Genomic DNA, 7,462 nt, shown 5'->3' with positions numbered 1-7,462 from the left:
CAAATATAATAATACATAACAGAGATATGATTTACAAGAAAAAAAATATCATCTCTCAAAACAAAAACTATGCATTTGACTGCTTCCCTCCCAGCTAGGACTCCGGCCAGGGCCAGGACAAAACCAAGTAATCTCATTCCAAGACAAAGACAGAAAGCATGTTGGAAAACAGATATAAGGGGATAGAAGACATAGTAGGTATGTACCCCCCCCCCCCCCTGCCCACTATGGGAGGTCAGGAACCCCACCCAGAATATCACCTTATTACAATTAATTACTAATCAAATTGGTCATGAAAATTCAGTACCTTACATCGCGAATTTTCAAAAATATCACCTTTAAAAATTGAAGAAAGTTGTGACAAGTCATAAGTCATAAATTGGAATTGTATCCCTACTTGACCTCTGGGTTAAAATTACTTCAATTAGAAACCCTTTTGAAAAAATATTTTTGTTTAATGAATGCCTACCGAAAACTCAAACAATATTTATTGCATATCCCTATGTAAATGATCATCTTAACTCACTCAAATCTAACACCGACTATCTTGGTAACAATTGTTTTTTAATTTTCCATTATATTTATATTTTAGTTGAATAAACTGATGTAAAAACCAATATTTTTTAAATTGAGTATTGAGCATATTTTTTGTTTCAATCTTCAAAAATACAAAATATCTCTTGGGAAAATGGACAGCACAGAGACTGAATGAGTTAAATGAAGATCTAAATGAATGCTCGCCATAATCATCACCACTTCCACAATCACCATCAACCATGTCATTACCACCACCACCACTACCACCACTATCATTGTCATTAGCAGAAGCATCATCATTATTCTCTTTGCTTCCTTCCTTCGGCATTGTGTCCTCAGATAAGGCACCTAATGCACGCGCATTACTTGAATTGGGTGGGGATGAGTGCCTGGAAATTTTGTAAAAGTGCTATTACAGTTATAAAAATTGTTGTCTTTAGTGCTATAATACGCAATCAACATGCAAAAATTAAATACATTTTCAAAAACACAACAATAACAAGAAGATTTTTAAAAAGAACAAGAAGGGAAAAAAAAACACGTTAAACAGAACGATTTTGTATCAAATTTTATTTTAATCATTTAATTAAGCAAGCCAAGAAGAGAATCAACAATAAATATATTTTTGCTATTATGTAAATAAAACAAATCTCATAGACACTTTTTATTTGTTGCATTCTTTTCTTTTTACGTAAACACGATTTTCAATAAAAGAGACTTTGTTTTTCACCTCGAAACGACACCAATTTGGGCCAATGTCATCAAGGTGAACTAATTCATGACAAATTAGTCTTTCATTCAATTCTTAACAATTAAAAAAAAAGGACCCTTTTCAGAATATTGCATTGAAAAGTATTTCATTAGCCACAAATTTGGTTGATCTGATGAAAACTAATGATGATCAGACATTGTTTTGTTGTGAAAAATCTCTCTTTAAAGACAGCAACTTTATGGAACAAATCCTTTAAATCTCTGGACTTATCAAACAAAACAAAACAAAACAAAAAACAAACAAAAAAGGAATTAAAAAAAAACATTAAAAAAGAAAAAATAAACATTTTGAAATATTTGCACCATATTCCAACTCGCCAAAAAATATTGTTCCAAATCTAAATGACTTAGCCTTTGCAACAAAATCTTGTGGGTAATCTGATGATTTGTCACTTGTCGAAGTTGGCCAAAGAAATGTTCTTTAATTATTTTTTATATTGTTATCATGCGCCGTATATTATTCATTATATTATGGCCATTTAATAAATAAATAAATAAATAAATATTATCGATAATTAAGACATTGTCTACGTTCTTCAATGGAGAGATTATTTACAAGAGAAAAAAATATAATCTCCCAAAACTAATACATTCCACCTCAGCCACAGACTGCGGATACAGCCAGGACAAAACCAAGAAGCCGCATTCCAAAACAAAGACCAAAAAAGGAATCTAGAAAAAGAAAACAGATATTGGGGGGGGGGGGGGGGGGGAGGGGGGGGGGGGGGGGGGAGGGGGGGGGAGGGGGGGGGAGGGGGGGGGGGGGGGTAGAAGATTGACATCTGAGTCCAGCATGGATACATCATGGATCCCATCCCAGAAAAAAAGCACTTTAAGCATCTTGTTGACCCTAACAATATTAACAGTTTTTGTTTGTTTGTTTTTTACATTTAATTGTTTGATTTGCTGCTTTATTTAGTTTATTAGTTTATTTATTATCTTTTTAAACTAAGTCAGTAAATATATATATATATATATATATATAATATATATATATATATATATATATATATATATATATATATATATATATATATATATATATACATACATATATATATATATATATATAATATATATATATATATATATATATATATATATACATATATATATATATATATATATATATAATATATATATATTATATAAGTATCAATCCACTATTAAGGTGACCACTGTGAAATGCACCAATTGGAGGACCAAGCATATGTCTTGTTCAAATTGATTAAACTGTTCAATCTTTGTTCAAATGAGTATAGTTTGATTCCCTACAATGATTTATGAACACAATTCTGATGCTTGATGATCACAATGGTATATAGAAAATTACTCGGTCCCCCTAATGTTTTACTAAGTGTTTCTGTAGCTTTAAGGAGACATTTGGTAAAAACATGTTTTTAGGGAGACCACATTAAAAAACCCTTTTAGGGAGCCCAGTATATGTTTATATATGTGTATACCTAAGAGTGCATTTTCAAGTGAGCTACCACCAAATTGTCTAAAATAAAGTAAGTCCTTAAGATTAAGAGCTTCATGGCCATAGTGTCGAAGCTTATCCCAGTGTGCGTAGAGTGAAGTGGCCGAGCAACGCATTTACTAACTCCTGGGAAGGTCCATCCCTCAGAAGGGGCGCTCAGGGAAATAACCTGGGACTCAAACACGGCAAAAAATATTCCCAGTTGCTCCGTGCGCCATTGTTTTTGCAGTCCCCGACCCCTTTAGAAACCTGACGACCCAGGTTAAGATCAGAGATAGAAGGGACCAGGCAGAGGAGTTTATTTGTTGTTGTTGTATACCACTGAATGGACTTGGTTTGTTTTGTTTTGTTTTTAAGGGTTTTACGGCGCTTGCAACACATTAAGGTCATATCAGCGCCAGTAAAAAGGAAGAAAATGGGATAGTAAAAAGTTCTGGAACTACAATTAGAGCACCCAAGAAAAAGTAAGGCAAAGGGGATTTGTTTCAAATAGGAAACAGTAGATTCCAAGAGCCCACTATCAAAGTACTTAGTTTGAGATCACCTAAACGTCTCATTCAGACACAAGCACAGGTCCCAACAAAGAGGGATACACTCAAATGTTTACAAAGCATAAATAATATGTAAACAAAACAATAAAGAGCATAACAGACAGATGATTTACAAGGGAAAAATATAATCTCCCAAAACTCGAACTATACATTTGACTGTTTCCCTCCCAGCCAGGTCCTGGACAAAACCAAGTAATCCCATCCCATCCCGAGACAAAGACAGAAAACAAGTTGGAAAACAGACATAGGGGGATAGAAGACGCAACGAGTACGTCCCTGCCCATTATGGGAAGTCGGGAACCCCACCCAGTGAGTGAATGGAGTTGGATGGATAGGACAGCAGATCTGATGGACACAATGAACGGCTTCAATCAACATCTCATTCACTTTAACTTGCACAATGCTTGCTTTGGTTTCGTGGTAGACAGTTCGTCTGACGCCCGAGTTGCCAGGGTTCGAATCCATATTTGTGGCAATGCAGAGTCATTGTAAAAGTCTCATTTACAGTCTCACTTGTGTTAATTGGAGTACGTTACTGAATTGTAACAACGTTGTTCGTGTCCATATAAATCTACTACCAGCTGCACGTTGAGCTCATTGTGGGTTTTATGATACATCAAGCTCGTGTAAAATTACATTTACATTTGACCGAAAAATGATACATAACGATAGAAGTCTACAAATCATATTGCAGGTTTATTTCAGTTCCAAAAGCCATCACAAACATTCATCCACTGTATCACATAAGTCTTTGGTCACCAAATAAAAGCATGAAGTTTGCTATGTGTACAGTGCAACATAAAAGGATAGAAACAGTTTTACTGATAAAACCCTCAAATGATAACAAACCAATATGTTGTTGCTGGTAAGTTGCTTAATTGCATTTGTTAAAAAGCATAAACTGTGAAGCAAAAGTGTTGAAAATCGTTTGAATAAAGTTTAATGCAAAAAAAAATAATTCTTAAGCACTTTATGCCGTTCTAAGCTGTCGTTGCTGCATTTTTTTTCATTATTAATTATTATTATTCTGATTAAGGATGAGGGATAAAGAAAGAATGAAATTAAATGCACAGAGGTGTCATTTCTTGACAGTCACCTCTAAAGATTGCAACTCTTAAAACTATCATAAAAAGAATAGTGAAATTTTACATTAGGTATCTAGAAAATGCTGAACATAAAGCTACATTGGCCAATTAAGTTAGGGTTAGTAGAAAGACTTTTTATTCTGCCATATTTGATTCTTTCAGATAGTTCTACATAGCTGCCAACTTTTCAAAAATAAAATAAGGAACGCTCATTTTGCCCGGGATGAGGGGCGATGTGTGCCGAAGCCCCCCCCCCCCCCCCCCCCCTTCATCGAATCGCAACATATAAAAGTCAGCCTTTTTAATTACTATTACTAACACTAACAAGTTTGAGATGACAGAGGCTAGTCCAAATGTTGCTCAATTATCGGGTTTAGTACCAGCACATTTGAATCGTTAAAATGACACTTTCCACAATGATTGTTGTTTTGTTTTTAAGGGTTTTACGGCGCTTGCAACACATTTAGGTTATATCAGCGCCAGTAAAAAGGAAGAAAATTGGATAGTAAAAAGTTCTAGAATTACAGTTGAAGCATCCAAGAGAAAGTAAGACATAGGGGAACTGGGAACAAATAGGGATCAGATGTAGATTCCAAGAGCGTATCACCAATGTACTAAGTTTGAGATCACCTATAAGTCTTATCCGGACACAAGAACAAAATCCAACAAAGAGGAACACACTCAAATGCTTACATTATACATTAAAAAATAACAAATATAGTAATAATACATAACAGAGAGATGATTTACAAGGAAAAAAATATCATCTCCCAAAACAATAAATATGCATTTGACTGCTTCCCTCCCAGCTAGGACTCCGGCGAGGGCCAGGAAAAAAACAAGTAATCTCATTCCAAGACAAAGACTGAAAGCATGTTGGAAAACAGATATAAGGGGATAGAAGACACAGTGTGTACCTCCCTGCCCGCTATGGGAGCTTTCCACAATGAGATCAAAATTCAGAACGGACAATATAAAGAAAGAATTCAACTGCCTCAACTTTGATAAGGACCAATACACAAGAAGCACGATTGTAAAATAAATGAAATAACTTAAGATGGTTAGAAATGCATAACTACCAACCTGGTACATCACTTGAGAGGGCGTTTTGGGGTAAAAATTAGGTGAGTTCAGATAAAAAGTAGACGATTGCATATATGTTTTCTTTCATGCAACATAATGGTCTTTAAGTAGTATACTATAATAGTAGTTATAGTAAAATGCACCTCTAAATATTAGAGAATTCCTACTTCTTTACTTTGACAAGATAAACACACCTAAAAATGGAGTATACTTATTTTTCTTGAACCTAAACCGTTACAAAAGCTTGCTTGAAAAAAAAAATTAAAATCAGATGAAGATGTTTTTAAAGGGATTAAATTTATATATTTCATAAATTAATAAAGGGAAATAATCATTGTCATCTTTAATCAATATAAGCAATTGATTTTCTTATTGAATACCTTCCAATCAAAAAGGTGGATTTAATTTTATTCTTAATTAAAATAATATTTGTAACAAATAGTGAAAGTATCAATACTGTCTTAGAATATTCAAAGTATATCGAGGCTAACATCCATATCCTATGCAAATCTCCAATACATTATGAAAGGTTTGAGTAAAATACAGGCGTCATATAAACGAATGGAACTTTTTTAATTGTTGAAAATCATTTATGTTAGAGGCATAATTCAAATTAAAGAGCTACACAAATGGAGATTATGCTCTCACTGGACACCAATAATAATGATAATAATAATAACAACAATAGTAGTAGTAGTAATAGTAATAATAATGGATCAATAATAATAATTCATTAGGCTCACATGGCTTTTTTACCACAAATTAGTCAAAAATTACAAAATACGGATTTTGAACTAAAAATAAGCACTTACGGACTCAGGAAGTCAAATACGGAACAAATCCGTTTTTAACAGAACGGTTGGCAGCTATGGTTCTACAAAGCATTTGTCTCTCAAGCTGAGCAAATGAATGTTCATATAATATAAAAAAGGATATTGCAATGATGAACAGATTGTACTATATAAAGATAAAACGTTTTTGTAAACCCCCAAAATATGTCAATAACACTATACAATACAATGAATGTAATACAAATCAAATTCATGATTGTCATTACACCGATTGAAACGCTCTTTCCCTTCTATATTTATTTCTTTCATTAAAAATCTTTGTCTTCACCAAACTAATTAGTGTACCTTCAGGGATTCCTTTTTGTGAAAATACCCTGTGGTGTTTTAAGAACAGAATAATTTCAGACTTTCTAGGTAATGATCCCCTTGAACCATGTGCTGAAACATCTTCGACAAAGTTTTTAAAATATGACTTGACTCTATCTGTATCCTCATCTGACCATGACATGTATCTCCGATTTTTGCTTGAATTCCTCTTGGGTTCAGTTTGTTTTGAAGAACACGTAAGCTGATTTGGCACTCCTGCTTCACCATCAAATATTTCTTCTTGATTTGCAGCTGTTACTATGGATGTTCCAAAATTTGCATTTGAGTCTCTATTCACTACAGAGTCATTTGTTTCAATGTTACAATTTCCTTCCCCAGTGACCGATGCTGAGTTATCAATTTGACCCAAAAAATGACCAACTTCTGTTATTTCTCGTATTGCAAGTGGACACTGATAAATGTTTTGATTGATTGATTCACTGTGTCCCATATGTCGATAGAAGACATCTCTCTCGTGTTGTGGGACATCAAGTAAGGCAAATAATGTCGAAGCTCGGTGCCTGAATTTATCAGCTATTAACAACTGGGGTTTCTCTAAATCCTTTACTAAGGAAGTGACATATTTGATGGCAATGTAACCACTTACATGATCTTTGGATATTCCTGTATTTGGAAAAAGAAATGGGTTGTCTGAAATATCAACAGCTTTACGCTCCTGTGCAAGTTTCCTTAAAGGCTGAATTGTGTCATTGGGTATCAACACAGGGACCAACATCTTGCTTCCCTTTCCAGACTGATAGGCCAGCTTATACTTCTCAAGTAACGCTTTTTCCAGAG

The sequence above is a fragment of the Berghia stephanieae genome, chromosome 3 (genome assembly GCF_034508935.2).
Source record: "Berghia stephanieae isolate SIO BIC M18660-M18661 chromosome 3, UCSD_Bste_1.3, whole genome shotgun sequence".
Taxonomy (NCBI): Eukaryota; Metazoa; Mollusca; class Gastropoda; order Nudibranchia; family Aeolidiidae; genus Berghia; species Berghia stephanieae.
Note: the sequence above shows the minus strand (reverse complement) of the source record.